This window comes from Coregonus clupeaformis, unplaced genomic scaffold (genome assembly GCF_020615455.1).
Source record: "Coregonus clupeaformis isolate EN_2021a unplaced genomic scaffold, ASM2061545v1 scaf2372, whole genome shotgun sequence".
In the NCBI taxonomy this organism is placed as follows: domain Eukaryota; kingdom Metazoa; phylum Chordata; class Actinopteri; order Salmoniformes; family Salmonidae; genus Coregonus; species Coregonus clupeaformis.
Window position 1 is genome coordinate 34534 of NW_025535826.1, and position 25469 is coordinate 60002.

Here is a 25469-nt window from a genome sequence, read left to right on the forward strand (position 1 = left end):
AAGCTTGGATAAGCTAAGTAGCCAATAGACAGAGGGTAGCATAATTTGTCTGATTCTCTGTAATATTGATTTTTCACCTAGTCGGCTGGGGCTTAGAACCAGCGACCTTTCAGTTACTGGCACAACACTAGTAACCGAAAGGTCGCTGGTTCTAAGCCCCGAGCCGACTAGGTGAAAAATCTGTCGATGTGCCCTTGAGCAAAGCACTTAACCCTAATTTCTCCTGTAAGTCGCTCTGGATAAGAGCGTCTGCTAAATGACAAAAATAATAATAATAATATTATGTAGGCCTACATTCCATAAGACTTTTGAAAGAAACATGCAGAGCTTGACTGTCACGATCGTCAAGCATAGAGGAGGACCAAGGCGCAGCGTGTGCAAAATACATCTCTTTATTATGGAAGAGAGAAAAAACACGAAACCGAACACTATCCAAAACTTACAAAACAACAAACGACCGTGAAGCTAAATAACGTAAGTGCACAGACAAGCAACAAACGTTCAACATAGACAATTACCCACAAACACATGATGCCCATGGCTGCCTTAAATATGGCTCCCAATTAGAGACAATAAACCACAGCTGTCTCCAATTGAGAACCAATCCAGGCAGCCATCAACATACAAACACCTAGACAAGACATTACCCCAAAAACCTACAAACCCCTAGACAAACCAAAACACATACTTCACCATGTCACACCCTGACCTAACTAAAATATGAATGAAAACAAAGATAACTAAGGCCAGGGTGTGACATAACCCCCCCCTTAAGGTGCGAACTCCGGGCGCACCAGCATAAAGTCTAGGGGAGGGTCTGGGTGGGCGTCTGTCCACGGTGGCGGCTCTGGCACTGGTCGTGGTCCCCACCCCACCATAGTCACTACCCGCTTACGTAGCCTCCTCCAACTGACCACCCTCCAACTTAACCCCACTGGATTAAGGGGCAGCACCGGACTAAGAGGCAGCACCGGACTAAGGGGCAGCACCGGACTAAGGGGCAGCACCAGGATAAGGGGCAGCACCAGGATAAGGAGCAGCACCAGGATATGGGGCAGCACCGGGCTAAGGGGCAGCACCGGACTAAGGGGCAGCACCGGACTGAATGGCGGATCCTGGCTGGCTGGCCCTGGCGGATCCTGGCTGGCTGGCGGATCCTGGCTGGACGGCTCTGGCGGATCCCGGCTGGACGGCTCTGGCGGACCCTGGCTGGACGGCTCTGGCGGATCCTGGCTGGACGGCTCTGGCGGATCCTGGCTGGACGGCTCTGGCGGATCCTGGCTGGACGGCTCATGCGGATCCCGGCTGGACGGCTCTGGCGGACCCTGGCTGGACGGCTCTGGCGGATCCTGGCTGGACGGCTCTGGCGGATCCTGGCTGGACGGCTCTGGCGGATCCTGGCTGGACGGCTCATGGCTGGCTGGACGGATCTGGCTGCTCGTGGCTGGCTGACGGATCTGGCTGCTCATGGCTGGCTGGACGGATCTGGCTGCTCATGGCTGGCTGAAGGATCTGGCTGCTCATGGCTGGCTGACGGATCTGGCTGCTCATGGCTGGCCGACGGATCTGGCTGCTCATGGCTGGCGGAAGGCTCTGGCTGATCCTGTCTGGCGGAAGGCTCTGGCTGATCCTGTCTGGCGGAAGGCTCCTGGCTGATCCTGTCTGGCGGAAGGCTCTAGCGGCTCCTGTCTGGCGGAAGGCTTTAGCGTCTCCGGTCTGGCGGACGGCTCTGAAGGCTCATGGCAGACGGGGCGGCTTAGCAGGCTCAGTACAGACGGGCAGTTCATGCAGCGCTTGGCAGACGGACAGTTCAGGACGGCGTTGGGCAGACGGGGCAGTGCAGGCGCCCGTTAGGCAGACGGCAGACTCTGGCCGGCCGAGACGCCCTATAAGCCTGGTGCGTGGTGCCGGAACTGGAGGTACCGGGCTGAGGACACGCATCTCAGGTCTAGTGCGGGGAGAAGGAACAGGGCATGCTGGACCCTGGGGACGCACATAAGGCCTAGTGGCGTGGTGCCGGAACTGGTGGTCCCGGGCTGAGGACACGCATCTCAGGGCTAGTGCGGGGAGCAGGAACAGGCCGGACCGGGCTGGCGACGCGCACCGTAGGTTTGGTGCGAGTGGCAGGAACAGGCCGGGTCGGGCTGGCGACGCGCACCGTAGACTTGGTGCGGGTGGCAGGAACAGGCCGGACCGGGCTGGCGACGCGCACCGTAGGTTTGGTGCGAAGTGGCAGGAACAGGCCGGGTCGGGCTGGCGACGCATACCGTAGGCTTAGCACGTGGAGCAGGAACCGGCCGGGCTGGACTGGCGACGCACACCGTGGGTCTGGTACGTGAGCAGGAACAGGTCGGGCTGGGCTGGCCACGTACACCGTAGGCTCAGTACGTGGAGCAGGAACCGGCCGGGCTGGACTGGCGACGCACACCGTGGGCTTGATGCGTGGAGTAGGAACAGGCCGGTCCGTACTGGGAACACACACCACTGGCCTTAACCGGGATCAGGAACGGGCCGGACCGGACTGGTAACACACCTCAGTCTCTTACGCCGTGCCTCAACTGCTTCCCTCCCTCTACTCGCCAATGGCTCCCGTAAACCGGTAGCCTTCTCTCCACGTCTCCCTGTGGCAGCCTCCTGCTGCCCAGCCGCCCAAGCCATGTGCCCCCCCCCAAAAACTTTTTGGGGTTGCCTCTCGTCCCTCCGACGATGGCCCTGCTGATGCCGTTGCTCCTCTCTCAGTCGCCTCTCCACTGTTTCACTCCATGGCCGTCGATCCATCCCATCCAGGATTTCCTCCCAAGTCCAAGACCCTTTACCTTCCAAAATCTCCTCCCAGGTCCAGACCCTTGGCTCCTGGACACGCTGCTTGGTCCTTTGGTGGTGGGTAATTCTGTCACGATCGTCAAGCATAGAGGAGGACCAAGGCGCAGCGTGTGCAAAATACATCTCTTTATTATGGAAGAGAGAAAAAACACGAAACCGAACACTATCCAAAACTTACAAAATAACAAACGACCGTGAAGCTAAATAACGTAAGTGCACAGACAAGCAACAAACGTTCAACATAGACAATTACCCACAAACACATGATGCCCATGGCTGCCTTAAATATGGCTCCCAATTAGAGACAATAAACCACAGCTGTCTCCAATTGAGAACCAATCCAGGCAGCCATCAACATACAAACACCTAGACAAGACATTACCCCAAAAACCTACAAACCCCTAGACAAACCAAAACACATACTTCACCATGTCACACCCTGACCTAACTAAAATATGAATGAAAACAAAGATAACTAAGGCCAGGGTGTGACATTGACATTAACCTGTTTATCCACTTGTCCTTCAGACAAGGAGGTGACTGAAAATGTTGTTTGATGCAAGAAACCACTTTACAAAATAAAATGCGTTATTATTCCTAAACCAATATTACAGAGAATCAGACAAATTATGCTACCCTCTGTCTATTGGCTACTTAGCTTACTCAAGCCTGTCTCAAAATACATCACTGCCCCTTTAAGACATAAAGCTCTTTACCTGACTGGCTTTTCAAAGATGGCTAGATGTTTATACGTTTTGTGCTCGTAGGAAGCAATCACTCACACATTTCTGACTACAAATTAGCTATAACTGGGCTAATAACTCACTAACTAGAAAAGAGTATGAACAAATGTGCACACGTAGCTACATACAGCTAGGGATGTGGCGGTCATGACATTTTGTCAGCCAGTGATTGTCAAGCAAATAACTGTTGGTCTCACGGTAATTGACCATTAATGAACATAAAGACATTTAGCATCTCCTGGCTTCCACGCATAGCCTACAAGCCACTGATGCAGACCTTTGGAACATATACATTTTTAAAAGTCTAATAAATCCATGTAATATAGCCTATACCAACACAATAAATCCATTATTTATTTTAGACAGGTCTGAAGATTTATCTATTTCAGAAGAACATAATACCATACTCTGAGTTGTCCTTATGTTAGGCCCTGATCTGGCTATGCCATATGGCTGTGGGCTACACTAGTTCATTTAGCAGACAGGATTTGCTTAGAATTCCATGGCATTATTTGATATTATTTTATAGTATGAAGAATACAATTGAACATAGCTGAATAAAATAGAAAGGATATTTTCCCCAAACGATTTGGAGAGTGTGCACATGCCGCTATTCTGTGTTGAGCGGTTAACCAAAAAAACAGGGACTCCTATATGCTTAATTTAGAGTTATTTATGTAACTTTAGTTGTTCTACAAACATTGGGCTATATGTTTAGATTTTTAATACATTCTAAGGCGGCATGATGAGACTAATGATGGTTTGAAAAATGTTGCATGAAAGGCATGAGCTCTGCTTGGTTTTTTGCGCAGGCTGTACACACTTCACACCCTGGAGAGAAATAATGTTTTCTGAATGTCTAATACATAACTCCATGGAGAGAAATAATGTTTTCTGAATGTCTAATACATACAGTGGGGGAAAGTATTTAGTCAGCCACATTGTGCAGTTCTCCCACTTAAAAAGATGAGAGGCCTGTAATTTTCATCATGTACACGTCACTCATGACAGACAAAATGAGAAAAAATAATCCAGAAAATCACATTGTAGGATTTTTAATGAATGTATTTGCAAATTATTACTTATTTTCCACCATAATTTGCAAATAAATTCATTAAAAATCCTACAATGTGATTTTCTGGATTTTTTTTCCTCAATTTGTCTGTCATAGTTGACGTGTACCTATGATGAAAATTACAGGCCTCTCTCATCTTTTTAAGTGGGAGAACTTGCACAATTGGTGGCTGACTAAATACTTTTTTTCCCCACTGTAACTCCGTGGAGAGAAATACTTTTCTAAAGCTGCTAGTGTTACACCCCTGAAAAAGGGAAGAAATAATCACGAACGTGACGCAGTTATGTTTCCTCACTGACAAATTTAGTGTAATGAGAAAAAGACCGCGATTCCCCCAGGAAGTTGGGTGGAGACCAGAGCAATCGATCTCAGGCTCATAGATTAAGAGCATTTAGTAGATCACAGATGAACACTTTTACCCTTAAATTAGGCACCACAAAATAAAGTAGTCAATATAACATTTACACATTCCTCTTACAATATTAACCCTTTGACTCTTGACGGATTTTAAACACATTTATGCATTTTATCAATCTCTATGAACTAGTACTGGATGCATTCTCTTTTTAACCTTAGATATTTTAAGATCCTTACATACCATGAACTTACTAATACTTTTTAGTGTATAACAGGCTATGAATATGTCCTTTAACCTGTCACACTAGCTAGACAGAAAGTTTTTATAACATAAACAAAATGTAATACTGCATCGAATAGGTTGAACAGGTGGTGTAAACATATCATTTGTGTATCTTTATGAGGTTGTGGGAGAGATTTAAACAGAAAAGTAATGAGACAGTGAGGCGCGCAGGGAGAGACAGAACACAAATGTGAATATGAAAGTCTGTCTGCATTGAGACATCCTCCAATTTGAAATAATATAAATGACAATGTTTCTCACTCAAACTCTGGAGAGATCCTTGTCCCTGTAATCAAATGACACTCACAGCACAAGCACCAATTGGGTGAACTTTGAACAGAAACTTTTATGAGAAACTTCATGTTTTTTTTATTAACATCTAATTAAACTTTGCTTTGTATAGGTATTGTCGTATATGATGAGTGGTGGCAATTATTGCTGTCAACAAAAAGTCCGTTATGCTGCATCGTGTTCGAGGCTTTTATTAAAATCACGAATTTACAGCATAGATACAGACTCGCGATGTCCGGAGAACGGCTCCCCAGATTGTTATGGCCGTTCTGCCGCCTCATCGTTACCCCTATTTATAAACAATGCAAAAAGAGGAGGACTCCTCTTCTGGCCAATCACCAGTCTCCCTGGGGCATCACCCTCCCAACGCTACATTTGAACTAAGATCATAAAAACAACATTCTTTGTTCCTCCAAAACATTTAACAAAGGCATAATCTTCAGATACGATACCCTTTCGAGACGAAATAAACGTCTCGAAAACAAACAGAATAAGATTATGACTATTAACCATTTATCTTATTGAGTATCTTTAACATTAAACCAAACACATTCTCCTCTAGAGTGTAAATACCTTTCTATGAAATACCTGTTTATGGAGTGTAAATACATTACTATGAAATATGAACAACTGTTTATGAAGTATGAATACATTACTATGACATATGAACAACTGTTTATGAAGTATGAATACATTACTATGACATATGAAGAAATCTCTATGGAGTGTAAGAGCGAAAAACTGTCTGGCAACCTTTGTTCCAAATCCATCCATCCATCAATCAAGACAGTAAAATTCTCTCACGGTCCCTCTGCCCCAGGCAACCACCGCGGTACTCCAGATAAACTCATAAACCATGTAAATACATTTGAAACTATGATGCCATTAAATACACATGTTCCCTGCAAACAAAATCCTATCCAGAAACATCCACTCTCAGGCTGGTCAACCCATAGGACCTGAAAGGGAATCTCTCCCTGCCTAAACGCCCTTTCCCTAAACCCCATCGAAATAAACAAAAGCATCTAAGATCCTCATCTGCATTCAATAACATCAAACATCATTCTACTAAAATCAATACCTAAGAATATGACACAATTATGTATTACACATCAAATATGTCTATATTTCATTGCAGACACTGGAATGTAGTCCACTACACTTCATCTCCTCCGTAGTCTCGACTTCCAATGGACTTGTTAATGATGGAATCAGCCACACCCTCCTTGTTTCATCTCCTCCAGTCATATTGTCCCTTCATATTGTCTTTGTTTGAGTATTCCAATCTCCACATGTTCTCCCAAATGCTTCTGGAATGACAAGAAAATAAACGACCAAACAGTATCTTTTGCAAAACAACATTTTCAAATTAAACCTCAACATCAATTTAAGAATATAAAAATGACCTATAAATGATGTATGAATCACATTAACCTATCCCCCCCTTGATTCATAAATCATACCAACATCACCCTACTATTGAATAATTTTTTTTGAAAAATAATCAACTCATAAAAAAATCATATTTATCCATCAGTAGTCCATCCATCTTTATCCAGATCAGGAACAGTCAACACCGCATCTGAGTGTTGTCTCCAGGAATCACTCTCAACCTATCTCAATATCATAACTTTCTCAAAGGTAAGTAACAAATTACAAACATCACCCAGTGTTATCAAAGCTGAAACTAAAATCTGACCCATCACTGCCCCTACTGGCCTAATTGATCTTGCAACCAAATCTTCTCAGATCTCCCAAACACATCCCTTATAATGCATCTATAACCCCAGTGATCTTATCTGAACTATCTGGACTCAAAGTATAACTAATATTTATCAATATGATCTTCCCAAATGTTACACCATACCATGAATAAAGTCCCCCCCTTCTCCCTTAGACTTATTCTTCAATAATAGGCTTGAAGACTATGACATGTCCCTTTTCATCCTATTTTGAACTCTAATTTCAGATCGATCTGTGTTCGATGCTACTCCTCTTTTAATAGTAAAAGCCTCATATGGAAGCTTCAACGTTGACATGTAACCAAATCCTGTCCATTCCTAATATAAGTATATATATTTTATCATCACAAACCCACCAAATATCTCCAATTCCCCATAGTCATAGGCAAAAGCTAATCTTTTAACCATCAAAGTCCTGCTGTTCTACTACCTGGTCCACAACAATTACATTATATTTGTCATCTCTACCCTTATGGTCATGCTTATCCAAAGTTATCATATAACATCCCACTCTGATCTTCCCATAAACATACCCCTTACCTCATATGTTTTATTAAACAACTTTTATCCCTCAATGTTTCACCTGAATACTTCATGGTTCCGTTGTTACCTAATTTTCCTTTCCATCTAACAATTCCCATAGGGTAAACCATTTACCCAAGAACAATTAAACCTAGGCTTAAACCACTGTTCTGACAACTACATTATTTTATCTGTCAATGACCGTTGCTAATTCCACAGCCATGACAAAGCATAAGACTGACCCATACCTGACAGAGGCTGCGCAACCGTCTAACATGTCTGGGATGGAATTCTCAACGGACATGGACCTTCAAGATTCCTCACTGATCTTACAGAATGAGTTAACCTATCTCTAATTTCCACAACAGACGAACAAGCGGCACTGCAGATACCTCCTCCCGTCTGTCATCAAAATCAAAGACCTCATCCTGCAGCTCCATGATGAATCTATATTCTCCATTTCAGATTAATCTATATTGTTTCTATCTGCTCTCCTATTTTAATCCTATTCGTACTATCATTGACAGCCCTCTCCATCCGTAACATAAACTCCTGAGTCATTAATTTCTTTCCAAAGTTACCATTACCGTCGTTGATTTAGTTGATGAATTAAAACCCTTAATTCCTTCTAGTGGAAAAGCTACCCATATCCCATGTGTATTATTCACTGTTGGAGTGACTACTGTAATAAACTTATCCTTAACTCCCTCTGTGACTGTGGAAACTTCTACAGACTTCAAATCTTCCATTATAAGCGTCACCTTACAAATTACATAGCCCTTTAACCAATAATTCCTAACCGGAACAACTTCTAATGCTTGCACTAGATAAGTACACATATATTCTCCCTGACCTTTCTCTGTAACCTTACGCCAAATAAGTGAACAGTCACTCCTAACCCTCTTCTAAACTATACCTCCTTTTACTCCTGGTCCTGATAACAATACTTATTCTCCATATGGGAGAAACGTCCCCATCTTAAACCCTAATAAGTATTTTCCCCCTAAAATTGGTGCTGTATTGGTTCCCTTATAATCAAATGCAATATATTTATGACTTTAATAACTATCCATGTTGAAAGAGTTAAATTGCTTCTCCCTGTTGTTCTAATAGACTGAAGTGTTAATGTCCTTATTTACTCCTAGTTTTCCCCAAATCTCAGTCCTCTCTCTAAATCCCTGACTTTCAAACTTTTGATTACACAAAATACCCCTATAATTACCTTGATCTTCCTACTCTACAGTGTCCTTCACCATTGTTCTCTCTCTTTCTTACTACTAACTTTGAAACTTAGCTTACTGTCTTAGAGTCCCTTCAACCTAGCCTACCCCTAACTTATTTTAATCTAATCTTTTCTCTCATAACATTTAACTTTTTCCCCTAATTTTCACAAAATCCCTTACCACCAAATTTGTAGAATATGTGATTGGGAAAGTTCCCCACCTGCTTCTGACTCATTACACACAGACTTGGCAAAACGACTAACCACCTTTTAGCCTAGCCTGAAATCCCTTAGTGTAAGAATGTAACCCCGAATAACAGTCACCCTATTAATTTTATTTTCCCAAACAGATTGTCTAATAGGCAATCTAATAAATTATCATCCTTCCTATGATATTATCTTTTTAAGCAAATGATTCCCAAAAACCCTACTTTTTAAAATATTCTACCAGACAGTCAGTCGTCTAGTGTACATCTTATTGTACGCTTCAATTTACACCATGCATCTCTTTCCCAACAATGCCATAGGTATATTGTCCTAATATCAGTATGTCTCTTTTACTTCCTCTTTGACTTTTATAGCAGAGCTCAATTGATTCCCTAAGAGTAATTAAACTGTTTTACTACATCAAATCCCTATCCTACCCTAATTAATTTTACATAGTGAGATGTTTAACCTCTTTAGGCTGAACACATAAATTTTCCCACTATTCACTATCACTTCTAATGGCCGGTTGTTTCAACTGTTAGCTATTTTCTCTTCTCCTCTAATCGAGGCTCTCAGCAATGCACCCCCCTTCATCTCTTCTAGAACAGGTGATCTTCACTTTCTCCTTCATCTTCCTCTGTTGTTTTCTCCTGTTCTTGGGATTCTCTCAGCAGTTTTCTTGGTCCTGTTCCTTCTCGTCGTTGACATATCAGTATTCTTCTAAGTTCTGTCCTCGAAATATCATCTTCCATCATCTTCTTACTTTTCTTCTGTGCCAGTCCTTGTAGGACAAACTCCTCTTGAAAATAAAGCACCTTTAATCTCCAAATCTTCATCGCTTTCTTCATCTTCAACTTCCATCAGAGATCAAATCTCGTGTACCCTTCTTTCCTCTCTTGCCACTTCCTTCTGATCACAGAGTCATATCCACCCATGACCTCTCTCAATCACTCTCATCTTCATCATCCTCATCTCCTTAAGTTCCCAGACATCTCGGTTTTCTTCCTTCTGGAGTTCTAAATTCATCTTCATCGTCGTTTCTGCTCGTATTCGTCTTCATCTCTGATGCCATAATCACCCTGCTGGATGATGTCTTTCTGCTGAATCCGTATGTGAGAAAGGTGTACTAACTTCTGCCATTAGTCTCTCCTAACACTACCTTAGTTAAATAATTACTATTTTAGTCAATTTTCCCCTATATCAACCCTTTTAAATTCCTTTATTGTGAACTATATTATTTTAGACTGTATAAGTTATATAGGCTTCCCCCCTGTAATTCTTAATATAACCTAAACAAATCCATTAACAATCCTGAATAATTAACCCCAATTCCTATTCCTATGTCACCAATATCAATTAGTGTTGGCTATCTTACCACAACCCATCAAATGCAAGTAAATGAAGTTAGTAAACTTCAGACTAAAATACCCATAAACAAAGCCTTCTAACCTTACAACCCTTCAATACTCCAATTCCCATAACCCCTTGCTCTATTAGCTCTAATTATCTTAAATTTACAGAACAATCCTCCATCCATCCTTGATTCCCAACACATCTGTAATCAAACCCCAGTGATACACAGCCTCCAAAATGCAATTTTTAATGAAATAGTATTTGCCAAGCCCATGTAAAATTGTCATAACATCACATATCTTTAAATTGGAAAATGTTGCAACCTAGCCTGATATCTGATCCTCTGCTGCGTCATGTGATGTCACGTCATGTGACGTCACGCCACGCACACGTCAGCCCCTCCTCTCTCTCTCGTCTCGCCGTTCCATGTTCCTCTCATATTTCAAAAAACATAGAAACACACAAGATTTCAGCAGTTTATGCAATTAACCAAGTTATCCACATTCAATATTCGTCCGTTTTACATTCGCTCTAAGACTTTAACTCAGGACGAATTATAGATCGCTCAAAAACATTTAAAATTTTATTTTCATCCGTCATTTAATTTAATTTAATTCAATCTATTATAATCCGCTACCATATATCTAATTTATAAATTCAATAGGTCCCAAAACAAGTTTCATCTTAACCCACCGCCGTTTAAACTTATAAGATTCGTGTTAAAATCTCTTTATGCGTATTTGTTCCGTCGTCTGTGTTCCTCTGTCTCCCCCTGCAGTTTAACCAATGTGTTGTTTTACAGAATCCCACGCATGCGCAAATATCATTTTAACCTCATGCTTGAGTTTTAGCATCCCCTCGTGGTGTCGTTTAGTGCCGTAAAACAAAACGTTCCCTAATCTCGTGTCATAAACTCCCCCTTTCTGTCGGGTAGTATCGCAAAATTAAACGCATGCGCACAACCATTCAAAAATCCCTTTTCACCGTGAAAGGAAGATTTTCTATTCTCTCTCCCCAAACAGAAAGAATAACAGCCAGCTGTAATTTCCCATTTCCCCCTTATAGTCAAACAACATTTAACAGCGCTCACAAAACATACAACCTGACTTACAGACAGTGACAAGTTTAAGAGACTTTAATCCATCGCAATGGAATCTCTAAGGATATCCGTTAGCATGTAGCACGCAACACAATTAGCATTAGCAGTTAGCATTAGCCTGAGGTACACTGTGACACAAAACACAGTTAGCATTTAGCCTTAAGCATTAACATTTAGCTTGGCCTAAGGTACACCGTGGCACAAAACACAATTAGCATGTAGCATTAGCATTTAGCCACGAGGCACCACGTGGCCTGAAACAATCCAGCATTAACACCAACCTCCAGCTAACTGCAGCCTACTAGCTATACAAATGAACACCCCGCACCGTGGCCCAATCATTGTCTATCAGTAATATCTCCTTCTAACTTTGTGTTGCCGTAAGTTCTGGATAATCATAGAGAGGTTACCCCAAGCATTATAGTTCGTCAACCATACGATGAGTATATAACATGCATATAATTCGTCCAGCTTAATAATTCCCAGAATTAACCTTACACCACATAACGCGTTGCAAGGATTTTATGGCCCATTCCTAAAGAATCGCCTCGATTCGAGGGCTTTTCCAGATTCCCGGTGCCCTAACTATGCAGACGTCTTCCCACATTTATTGTCTACCAATCCATTGTCACCCGTTACCAATGAAATATCAACTTATCACTCTAATTATCATTGTCTATAGTTACCAATGAAATCACATTTTAGCAGACTCCAGTCGACCAGCAACAACGCCACCGAGGCCAGGTCATAATGGAACATCTCCTCCGTGTACACAAGTCATATCCAATCTAACAAACTCCGAAGCGATAAGGACACTCACCCTTTTTCGGCCATGCTTCAGAGAGAGTCAGGCCGGCGGTTGACTGAAACAAGGAGGAGACGCAAACCCAGCCCCACGTTGGGCGCCATTATGTCGTATATGATGAGTGGTGGCAATTATTGCTGTCAACAAAAAGTCCGTTATGCTGCATCGTGTTCGAGGCTTTTATTAAAATCACGAATTTACAGCATAGATACAGACTCGCGATGTCCGGAGAACGGCTCCCCAGATTGTTATGGCCGTTCTGCCGTCTCATCGTTTACCCCCTATTTATAAACAATGCAAAAAGAGGAGTGACTCCCCTCTTCTGGCCAATCACCAGTCTCCCCTGGGGCATCACCCTCCCAACGCTACATTTGAACTAAGATCATAAAACAACATTCTTTGTTCCTCCAAAACATTTAACAAAGGCATAATCTTCAGATACGATAGTATCATTAGAGGTATCATTATCAAGTGAATATGATTCTACCTGCAAAGTGAGGCTTCATTCTCATAGAATGAGTTAAATATGTTACAACGTTTCCAAGTTTAATTCAGTTGATCTCATGTGATCTATCCAACTTTGTGGCAACAGTTTGGGGAAGGCCCTTTCCTGTTTCAGCATGACAATGCCCCCCTGCACAAAGCGAGGTCCATACAGAAATTGTTTGTCGAGATCGGTGTGGAAGAAATTGACTGGCCTGCACAGAGCCCTGACCTCAACCCCATCGAACAAGGCCGACTGTGAGCCAGGCCTAATCGCCCAACATCAGTGCCCGACATCACTAATGCTCTTGTGGCTGAATGGAAGCAAGTCCCCGCAGCAATGTTCCAACATCTAGTGGAAAGCCTTCCTAGAAGAGTGGAGGCAGTTATAGTAGCAAAGAGGGGACCAAGTCCATATTAATGCCCATGATTTTGAAATGAGATGTTCGACGATCAGGTGTCCACATACCTTTGGTCATGTAGCGTATGTGTGTGAGGGGGAGCGAGAGAGAGAGTGTGAGAATGTCTTCCAGACGAATTATAGATCGCTCAAAAACATTTAAAATTTTATTTTCATCCGTCATTTAATTTAATTTAATTCAATCTATTATAATCCGCTACCATATATCTAATTTATAAATTCAATAGGTCCCAAAACAAGTTTCATCTTAACCCACCGCCGTTTAAACTTATAAGATTCGTGTTAAAATCTCTTTATGCGTATTTGTTCCGTCGTCTGTGTTCCTCTGTCTCCCCCTGCAGTTTAACCAATGTGTTGTTTTACAGAATCCCACGCATGCGCAAATATCATTTTAACCTCATGCTTGAGTTTTAGCATCCCCTCGTGGTGTCGTTTAGTGCCGTAAAACAAAACGTTCCCTAATCTCGTGTCATAAACTCCCCCTTTCTGTCGGGTAGTATCGCAAAATTAAACGCATGCGCACAACCATTCAAAAATCCCTTTTCACCGTGAAAGGAAGATTTTCTATTCTCTCTCCCCAAACAGAAAGAATAACAGCCAGCTGTAATTTCCCATTTCCCCCTTATAGTCAAACAACATTTAACAGCGCTCACAAAACATACAACCTGACTTACAGACAGTGACAAGTTTAAGAGACTTTAATCCATCGCAATGGAATCTCTAAGGATATCCGTTAGCATGTAGCACGCAACACAATTAGCATTAGCAGTTAGCATTAGCCTGAGGTACACTGTGACACAAAACACAGTTAGCATTTAGCCTTAAGCATTAACATTTAGCTTGGCCTAAGGTACACCGTGGCACAAAACACAATTAGCATGTAGCATTAGCATTTAGCCACGAGGCACCACGTGGCCTGAAACAATCCAGCATTAACACCAACCTCCAGCTAACTGCAGCCTACTAGCTATACAAATGAACACCCCGCACCGTGGCCCAATCATTGTCTATCAGTAATATCTCCTTCTAACTTTGTGTTGCCGTAAGTTCTGGATAATCATAGAGAGGTTACCCCAAGCATTATAGTTCGGTCAACCATACGATGAGTATATAACATGCATATAATTCGTCCAGCTTAATAATTCCCAGAATTAACCTTACACCACATAACGCGTTGCAAGGATTTTAGTGGCCCATTCCTAAAGAATCGCCCTCGATTCGAGGGCTTTTCCAGATTCCCGGTGCCCTAACTATGCAGACGTCTTCCCACATTTATTGTCTACCAATCCATTGTCACCCGTTACCAATGAAATATCAACTTATCACTCTAATTATCATTGTCTATAGTTACCAATGAAATCACATTTTAGCAGACTCCAGTCGACCAGCAACAACGCCACCGAGGCCAGGTCATAATGGAACATCTCCTCCATGTACACAAGTCATATCCAATCTAACAAACTCCGAAGCGATAAGGACACACCCTTTTTCGGCCATGCTTCAGAGAGAGTCAGGCCGGCGGTTGACTGAAACAAGGAGGAGACGCAAACCCAGCCCCACGTTGGGCGCCATTATGTCGTATATGATGAGTGGTGGCAATTATTGCTGTCAACAAAAAGTCCGTTATGCTGCATCGTGTTCGAGGCTTTTATTAAAATCACGAATTTACAGCATAGATACAGACTCGCGATGTCCGGAGAACGGCTCCCCAGATTGTTATGGCCGTTCTGCCGTCTCATCGTTTACCCCCTATTTATAAACAATGCAAAAAGAGGAGTGACTCCCCTCTTCTGGCCAATCACCAGTCTCCCCTGGGGCATCACCCTCCCAACGCTACATTTGAACTAAGATCATAAAACAACATTCTTTGTTCCTCCAAAACATTTAACAAAGGCATAATCTTCAGATACGATAGTATCATTAGAGGTATCATTATCAAGTGAATATGATTCTACCTGCAAAGTGAGGCTTCATTCTCATAGAATGAGTTAAATATGTTACAAAGTTTCCAAGTTTAATTCAGTTGATCTCATGTGATCTATCCAGCTCACCTGCACACAGCCCTAACACTTTTTCACACACTATATAAGAACAGAAGATAAGAATAGACTATAAGAATAGACTATGAGAATAGACTATGAGAATAGACTATGAGAATAGACTATAAGAATAGACTATGAGAATAGACTATAAGAATAGACTATAAGAATAGACTATAAGAATAGACTATGAGAATAGACTATAAGAATAGACTATAAGAATAGACTATGAGAATAGACTATAAGAATAGACTATAAGAATAGACTATAAGAATAGACTATAAGAATAGACTATGAGAATAGACTATAAGAATAGACTATAAGAATAGACTATAAGAATAGACTATAAGAATAGACTATAAGAATAGACTATAAGAATAGCTTTTACTTCCTTCAGCTTTTCAGCTCATCCTCCACTTTCTACCTTGTATTCGTGTCACTCTATTAGCTTGCTTGTTTTGAGTGGCGGGCGCCCTGGATGGGTGGAGAGCAGCCAGACAGGTGCTGATCCAGTCCAGAGCTTCTTGCCAGGAAAGCAGCCAAGAATAGATCAGTCTCAATGCTCCTCTGTCCGGCAAGCTTCCAGCCCACCTCCCAAAGCAGAGGGCATAGCTTGCACAGTTTTTCATGCAGGAAAACTGACTGTTGTTAAGATGCTGTTAGATGCGGACACACACCAATGCGTACACACACACGCTCAGTCAATACTGTCTTCCTTTGTGCCTGTACCTACCATTGATATTGATATCTCTTTGAGGGTGAAAGTTTGCATTACTGTGGGTAGAGGGAGTGGCAAGCTGACACTTGCTTTTAAGTAGTGTGTGTGTGTGTGTGTGTGTGTGTGTGTGTGTGCGTGTGCATAACTGCCTGTGTGTGTACGTGCCGGTGTTTGTGCCTGTGTAAGATACACTATATATACAAAAGTATGTGGAAACCCCTTCAAATGAGTGGATTTGGCTATTTCAGCCACACCCGTTGCTGACAGGTGTATAAAATCAAGCACACAGCCATGCAATCTCCATAGCCCAACATTGGCAGTATAATCTCCTTACTGAAGAGCTCAGTGACTTTCAACGGGGCACTGTCATAGGATGCCACCTTTCCAACAAGTCAATTTGTCAAATTTCTGCCCTGCTAGAGCTGCCCCGGTCAACTGTAAGTGCTGTTATTGTGAAGTGGAAACTTGTAGGAGCAACAACGGCTCAGCTCGCGAAGTGGTAGGCCACACAAGCTCACAGAACGGGGAAGTGTGTGGCGCGTAAAATCGTCTGTCCTCGGTTGCAACACTCACTCCCGAGTTCCAAACTGCCTCTGGAAGCAACGTCAGCACAATAACTGTTCGTCGGGAGCTTCATGAAATGGGTTTCCATGGCCGAGCAGCCCCACACAAGCCTAAGATCACCATGTGCAATGCCAAATGTAAAGTTTGGTGGAGGAGGAATAATAGTTGGGGCTGTTTTTCATGGTTCGGCTAGGCCCCCTAGTTCCAGTGAAGGGAAATCTTAACGCTACAGCATACAATGACATTCTAAACGATTCTGTGCTTCCAACTTTGTGGCAACAGTTTGGGGAAGGCCCTTTCCTGTTTCAGCATGACAATGCCCCCCTGCACAAAGCGAGGTCCATACAGAAATTGTTTGTCGAGATCGGTGTGGAAGAAATTGACTGGCCTGCACAGAGCCCTGACCTCAACCCCATCGAACAAGGCCGACTGTGAGCCAGGCCTAATCGCCCAACATCAGTGCCCGACATCACTAATGCTCTTGTGGCTGAATGGAAGCAAGTCCCCGCAGCAATGTTCCAACATCTAGTGGAAAGCCTTCCTAGAAGAGTGGAGGCAGTTATAGTAGCAAAGAGGGGACCAAGTCCATATTAATGCCCATGATTTTGAAATGAGATGTTCGACGATCAGGTGTCCACATACCTTTGGTCATGTAGCGTATGTGTGTGAGGGGGAGCGAGAGAGAGAGTGTGAGAATGTCTTCCAGCTCGAAGGCTCTCCAGTCCTCCAGTCACCTTTTTGATGGCTGAGGCTGCAGGAGAGTGGTCAGTAATCAGACCTCCAGATGTCTGCAGTATAGTGGTCAGTAATCAGACCTCCAGATGTCTGCAGTATAGTGGTCAGTAATCAGACCTCCAGATGTCTGCGGTATAGTGGTCAGTAATCAGACCTCCAGATGTCGTGCAGAAATGTATAGTGGTCAGTAATCAGACCTCCAGATGTCTGCGGGACAGTGGTCAGTAATCAGACCTCCAGATGTCTGCAGTATAGTGGTCAGTAATCAGACCTCCAGATGTCTGCAGTATAGTGGTCAGTAATCAGACCTCCAGATGTCTGCAGTATAGTGGTCAGTAATCAGACCTCCAGATGTCTGCAGTATAGTGGTCAGTAATCAGACCTCCAGATGTCTGCGTATAGTGGTCAGTAATCAGACCTCCAGATGTCTGCGGTATAGTGGTCAGTAATCAGACCTCCAGATGTCTGCAGTATAGTGGTCAGTAATCAGACCTCCAGATGTCTGCGGTATAGTGGTCAGTAATCAGACCTCCAGATGTCTGCGGTATAGTGGTCAGTAATCAGACCTCCAGATGTCTGCGGTATAGTGGTCAGTAATCAGACCTCCAGATGTCTGCAGTATAGTGGTCAGTAATCAGACCTCCAGATGTCTGCAGTATAGTGGTCAGTAATCAGACCTCCAGATGTCTGCAGTATAGTGGTCAGTAATCAGACCTCCAGATGTCTGCAGTATAGTGGTCAGTAATCAGACCTCCAGATGTCTGCGGTATAGTGGTCAGTAATCAGACCTCCAGATGTCTGCAGTATAGTGGTCAGTAATCAGACCTCCAGATGTCTGCGGTATAGTGGTCAGTAATCAGACCTCCAGATGTCTGCGGTATAGTTGTCAGTAATCAGACCTCCAGATGTCTGCGGTATAGTTGTCAGTAATCAGACCTCCAGATGTCTGCGGGACAGTGGTCAGTAATCAGACCTCCAGATGTCTGCAGTATAGTGGTCAGTAATCAGACCTCCAGATGTCTGCAGTATAGTGGTCAGTAATCAGACCTCCAGATGTCTGCAGTATAGTGGTCAGTAATCAGACCTCCAGATGTCTGCAGTATAGTGGTCAGTAATCAGACCTCCAGATGTCTGCAGGGGTCAGTAATCAGACCTCCAGATGTCTGCAGTATAGTGGTCAGTAATCAGACCTCCAGATGTCTGCAGTATAGTGGTCAGTAATCAGACCTCCAGATGTCTGCAGTATAGTGGTCAGTAATCAGACCTCCAGATGTCTGCGGTATAGTGGTCAGTAATCAGACCTCCAGATGTCTGCAGTATAGTGGTCAGTAATCAGACCTCCAGATGTCTGCGGTATAGTGGTCAGTAATCAGACCTCCAGATGTCTGCGGTATAGTGGTCAGTAATCAGACCTCCAGATGTCTGCGGTATAGTGGTCAGTAATCAGACCTCCAGATGTCTGCGGGATAGTGGTCAGTAATCAGACCTCCAGATGTCTGCGGTATAGTGGTCAGTAATCAGACCTCCAGATGTCTGCGGTATAGTGGTCAGTATTCAGACCTCCAGATGTCTGCGGGGACAGTGGTCAGTAATCAGACCTCCAGATGTCTGCGTGTATAGTGGTCAGTAATCAGACCTCCAGATGTCTGTGGCATAGTGGTCAGTAATCAGACCTCCAGATGTCTGCGGTATAGTGGTCAGTAATCAGACCTCCAGATGTCTGCGGTATAGTGGTCAGTAATCAGACCTCCAGATGTCTGCGGTATATTGGTCAGTAATCAGACCTCCAGATGTCTGCGGTATAGTGGTCAGTAATCAGACCTCCAGATGTCTGCGGTATAGTGGTCAGTAATCAGACCTCCAGAAGTCTGCGGTATAGTGGTCAGTAATCAGACCTCCAGATGTCTACACCCCTCCATACACTCACACCCTCGTCCCCTAAGGAGAGCCTGTCACTGATAATGAAGTCTCTCTCTGTGTGTGGACCCACTCCAATTCAATTCGCATACCCACTCCAATTCAATTCGCATATCACCCCAACAGATCCACAGATAACGCAATCTCTATTGCACTCCACACTGCCTTCTCCCATGTGAGAATGCTGTTCATCGACTACAACTCAGCGTTCAACACCATAGTGCCCTCCAAGCTCATCACTAAGCTCAGGACCCTTGGACTGAACACCACCCTCTGCAACTGGATCCTGGACTTGCTGACGGGCCACCCCCCAGGTGGTGAGGGTAGGCAACAACACATCCACCACGCTGACCCTCAACAAGGACCCCCTCAGGAGTGTGTGCTTAGTCACCTCCTGTACTCCCTGTTCAGCCACAACTGCGTGGCCGCGCACGACTCCAACACAATCATTACGTTTGCTGATGACACGTCGGTGACAGGCCTGATCACCGACAACGATGAGACAGCCGATAGGGAGGAGGTCAGTGACCTGGCAGTGTGGTGCCAAGACAACAACCTCTCCCTCAATGTCAGCAAGACAAAGGAGCTCATCGTGGACTACAGGAAACGGAGGGCCGAGCACGCCCCCATCCACATCGACAAGGCTGTAGTGTAGCGGGTCAAGAGCTTCAAGCTCCTCGGTGTCCACCTCACTAAAGAATTAGCATGGCTACACACACCAACACAGTCATGAAGAAGACTGAAAAGATCCTCAAAGTTCTACAGCTGCACCATTGAGAGCATCTTGACTGGCTGCATCACCGCTTGATATGGCAACTGCTTGGTATCCGACCGCAAGGCGCTACAGAGGGTAGTGCATACGGCACAGTACATCACTGGGGCTGAGCTCCCTGCTATCCAGGACCTCTATTCCAGGTGGTGTCTGAGGAAGGCCCTAAACATTGACAGACTCCAGCCACCCAAGTCATAAACGGTTCTCTCTGCTTCCGCACAGGAAGCGGTACCAAAGTCTGGAACTAACAGGACCCAGCACACAGCTTCTACCCCCAAGCCATAAGACTGCTGAAAAGTTAACCAAATAGCTACCTGGACTATCTGCATTGACCCTTTTTTCACTAACTCTTTTGACTCATTACATACGCTGCTGCTACTGTTTATTATCTATCCTGTTGCCTAGTAACTTTACCCCTACCTATATGTACATATCTACCTCAATTACTTCGTACCCCTGCACATCGACTCTGTACTGGTACCCCGTGTATATAGCCAAGTTATCATTACTCACTGTGTATTCATTCCTCATGGTATTATCTTTCTATAATTTCACTGTTAGTCTACACTAGTTGTTTACGAAGCATGTGGTGTTTGTGTGTGTGTGTGTGTGTGTGCGCGTGTGCACGCACACTGAGGTCATGATGGAGGTTTTTTTTTATTAAGTGAAATTCTCCAAAGATGTGTGTGTGACCTCAAATGTCCACTCAATCAGTAAATGGCATTACTTCAGCTGCTCGGCCTGATGGGAGGCCACTGCTGAGATCCCTGTAGTGGTGAGAAGAGATAAATAGAAGTCAATGCAGCTGTGACGTTGACTAACTATTCACAGAGTGGCTGCTTCCCTCAAAGTGTAAAATATCATGGAACATCATGGGGCTCAATTACTCCACAAAGATACCTTCACACCTGTGTGCATTGGTGTTGGTCATTGTGTTCCCCAAATACCCAGAGTTCTCCAGATGTACAGTGGGGAGAACAAGTATTTGATACACTGCCGATTTTGCAGGTTGTCCTACTAACAAAGAATGTAGAGGTCTGTAATTTTTATCATAGGTACACTTCAACTGTGATAGACGGAATCTAAAACAAAAATCCAGAAAATCACATTGTATGATTTTTAAGTAATTAATTTGCATTTTATTGCATGACATAAGTATTTGATACATCAGAAAAGCAGAACTTAATATTTGGTACAGAAACCTTTGTTTGCAATTACAGAGATCATACGTTTCCTGTAGGTCTTGACCAGGTTTGCACACACTGCAGCAGGGATTTTGGCCCACTCCTCCATACAGACCTTCTCCAGATCCTTCAGGTTTCGGGGCTGTCGCTGGGCAATACGGACTATCAGCTCCCTCCAAAGATTTTCTATTGGATTCAGGTCTGGAGACTGGCTAGGCCACTCCAGGACCTTGAGATGCTTCTTACGGAGCCACTCCTTAGTTGCCCTGGCTGTGTGTTTCGGGTCGTTGTCATGCTAGAAGACCCAGCCACGACCCATCTTCAATGCTCTTACTGAGGGAAGGAGGTTGTTGGCCAAGATCTCGCGATACATGGCCCCATCTATCCTCCCCTCAATAAGGTGCAGTCGTTCTGTCCCCTTTGCAGAAAAGCATCCCCAAAGAATGATGTTTCCACCTCTATGCTTCACGGTTGGGATGGTGTTCTTGGGGTTGTACTCATCCTTCTTCTTCCTCCAAACAAGGCGAGTGGAGTTTAGACCAAAAAGCTCTATTTTTGTCTCATCAGACCACATGACCTTCTCCCATTCCTCCTCTGGATCATCCAGATGGTCATTGGCAAACTTCAGACGGGCCTGGACATGCGCTGGCTTGAGCAGGGGGGCCTTGCTTGCGCTGCAGGATTTTAATCCATGACGGCGTAGTGTGTTACTAATGGTTTTCTTTGAGACTGTGGTCCCAGCTCTCTTCAGGTCATTGACCAGGTCCTGCCGTGTAGTTCTGGGCTGATCCCTTACCTTCCTCATGATCATTAATGCCCCACGAGGTGAGATCTTGCATGGAGCCCCAGACCGAGGGTGATTGACCGTCATCTTGAACTTCTTCCATTTTCTAATAATTGCGCCAACATTTGTTGCCTTCTCACCAAGCTGCTTGCCTATTGTCCTGTAGCCCATCCCAGCCTTGTGCAGGTCTACAATTTTATCCCTGATGTCCTTACACAGCTCTCTGGTCTTGGCCATTGTGGAGAGGTTGGAGTCTGTTTGATTGAGTGTGTGGACAGGTATCTTTAACACAGGTAACGAGTTCAAACAGGTGCAGTTAATACAGGTAATGAGTGGAGAACAGGAGGGCTTCTTAAAGAAAACCTAACAGGTCTGTGAGAGCCGGAATTCTTACTGGTTGGTAGGTGATCAAATACTTATGTCATGCAATAAAATGCAAATTAATTACTTAAAAATCATACAATGTGATTTTCTGGAGTTTTGTTTTAGATTCCGTCTCTCACAGTTGAAGTGTACCTATGATAAAAAGTACAGACCTCTACATGCTTTGTAAGTAGGAAAACCTGCAAAATCGCCAGTGTATCAAATACTTGTTCTCCCCACTGTATATGACTATGTGAGTGTTACTGTGTGTGTTATTCTGTGTTTTCCCAACATATGTTTATGGGTGTGTAGGTATCCAAGGGGTGGTGGAGGCCTATCAAACCTGCCTTCCTAAGCTTCAGCTCTACGGCCCCACCAACATCGCCCCCATCATCCAGAAAGTAGCCAGCTCCGCTTCACAAGAAATGCACACCAAGGAGGCCATGGTAAGATAGCTGTCAGTCGTCCTCTTCTCCTTGGAACCAGTCAATTTGGAGCATAGCTTGAACCTTCGCTTAAATCATGTATTGATGTCAATGGGAGACTTGCGCAATGTATTTCCAACAAACCCCACAGACATTACTCTCTACGTTGCTCCCAACTCATTGACTTCCTTCCTTTATCTCTGCAGCAATACTTCATTCTGCTTATCCTAACGGACGGAGTGATCACAGATATGGCGGACACCCGCGAGGCCATCGTCCAAGCCTCCCACTTGCCCATGTCCATCATCATCGTGGGGCGTGGGAAGTGCTGACTTCAGTGACATGCGGATGCTGGATGGAGATGACGGGATCCTTCGCTCGCCCAAGGGGGAGCCCTGCCTACGAGACATCGTCCAGTTCGTCCCCTTCCGCAACTTCAAACATGTGAGTCTTTACCGGAACTGGGAGGGTTAACTGAGGAACTGGGAGGGTTAACTGAGGAACTAGGAGGGTTACCTGAGGAACTGGGAGGTTACCTGAGGAACTGGGAGGGTTACCTGAGGAACTGGGAGGGTTACCTGAGGAACTGGGAGGGTTACCTGAGGAACTGGGAGGTTACCTGAGGAACTGGGAGGTTACCTGAGGAACTGGGAGGGTTACCTGAGGAACTGGGAGGGTTACCTGAGGAACTGGGAGGGTTACCTGAGGAACTGGGAGGGTTACCTGAGGAACTGGGAGGTTACCTGAGGAACTGGGAGGGTTACCTGAGGAACTGGGAGGTTACCTGAGGAACTGGGAGGGTTACCTGAGGAACTGGGAGGGTTACCTGAGGAACTGGGAGGGTTACCTGAGGAACTGAGAGGGTTACCTGAGGAACTGGGAGGGTTACCTGAGGAACTGGGAGGGTTACCTGAGGAACTGGGAGGGTTACCTGAGGAACTGGGAGGGTTACCTGAGGAACTGGGAGGGTTACCTGAGGAACTGGGAGGTTACCTGAGGAACTGGGAGGGTTACCTGAGGAACTGGGAGGGTTACCTGAGGAACTGGGAGGGTTACCTGAGGAACTGGGAGGGTTACCCTGAGGAACTGGGAGGGTTACCTGAGGAACTGGGAGGGTTACCTGAGGAACTGGGAGGGTTACCTGAGGAACTGGGAGGGTTACCTGAGGAACTGGGAGGGTTACCTGAGGAACTGGGAGGGTACCTGAGGAACTGGGAGGGTTACCTGAGGAACTGGGAGGGTTACCTGAGGAACTGGGAGGGTTACCTGAGGAACTGGGAGGGTTACCTGAGGAACTGGGAGGGTTACCTGAGGAACTGGGAGGGTTACCTGAGGAACTGGGAGGGTTACCTGAGTGTTACAGGAAGTGACAGGTTTCTCTCTGTCCCTCTCCAGGGCTCACCTGCAGAGCTGGCGAAGACTGTCCTAGCAGAAGTGCCCAACCAGGTGGTTGACTACTACAACAACAAGGGCATCAAACCCAAAGTTCCCAACGAGTTGGAGTCTTCCAAGACGTTCGCCCCCTGAGCGGAGGGGCCCAACGCCCTCATTACAACAGACAGCACGTTATGCTGACTAACTGAAAAGTTTACTGTTTTGCTCTATTCGTTTGTTTGTTCTTTTCGTTGTGCATGCGTGGCCTCCGAGGCTTGCATCTGTAAAGCAACTGTATAATTCAAAGCATTTGTATGGAGGGGGGACACACACAAACGCAAAAACGAACAACCAAACTGACATCCCTACAGATGAGCGTTCAACTATCGATGACGGAATGTATAGAACACCCCCATTCGTTTTTTTTTATAAGAGTTTGTTGAGATTTTGCTAAATTTCTTAATATTCATACATTGTAAAACATTTTGGACCACAGTGAATGAACTAGCTACAGTACCTGCGTTAGAAACGTCTGTGTCCTCAGAAGTCCGTACTGCAGATGAGGCGGATGCATGAACTGTTGTTTTGCATGCTGGTAATAAAGCAGACACTGTTTTCTCATGGTTCATGTTGTTTTCTTAGTGAACAATAGAGTTGACAGTATTGTGGGGATAAAGGAGATTCTACTATGAAGCATGTTGACATGGAAACTAACTGTGTGAGTAGACTTTAAAGCACAACTTGAGTATTCACTAGAGTATATTTTTTGCCGTTGTTATGTTACAATGCAGTATTCTGTGAAATTATGAATTACTTATAATAATAAAAGCTTTATCAATATGCTTGTGACTTGTACTATGTAAAAAAAAAAGCTATTGGGTTTCAAATCAAAAACGTAATTGGAATTGTGGTCACAACCATTTCAATTAATTCAATGGAAAATCCATAGAAAGTGCAGAGGACTGAATAGGCTGAATTTCAATATTTTGGTGTGCAAAGTAGTCAAAGGAATTGGGAATTGGGGTCACTTTCTTAGCAATTCCAATTGGGAGAAGAGAGAGAGATGGGGAGGACTGAGTGAGGGAGATGGGGAGAAGGGAAGGACATGGGGTGAAGAGAAGGAGATGGGGAGGAGAGAGGGAGATGGGGAGAAGATAGCGAGGGATTG

At 44.4% G+C, this 25469-nt stretch overlaps 1 pseudogene; it reads left to right on the top strand.

Moving 5' to 3' along the window:
* Positions 1-25141, top strand: part of LOC123488533 — a 45970-nt pseudogene extending 20829 nt beyond the window's left edge.
* Positions 25142-25469: the final 328 nt, after the last annotated feature.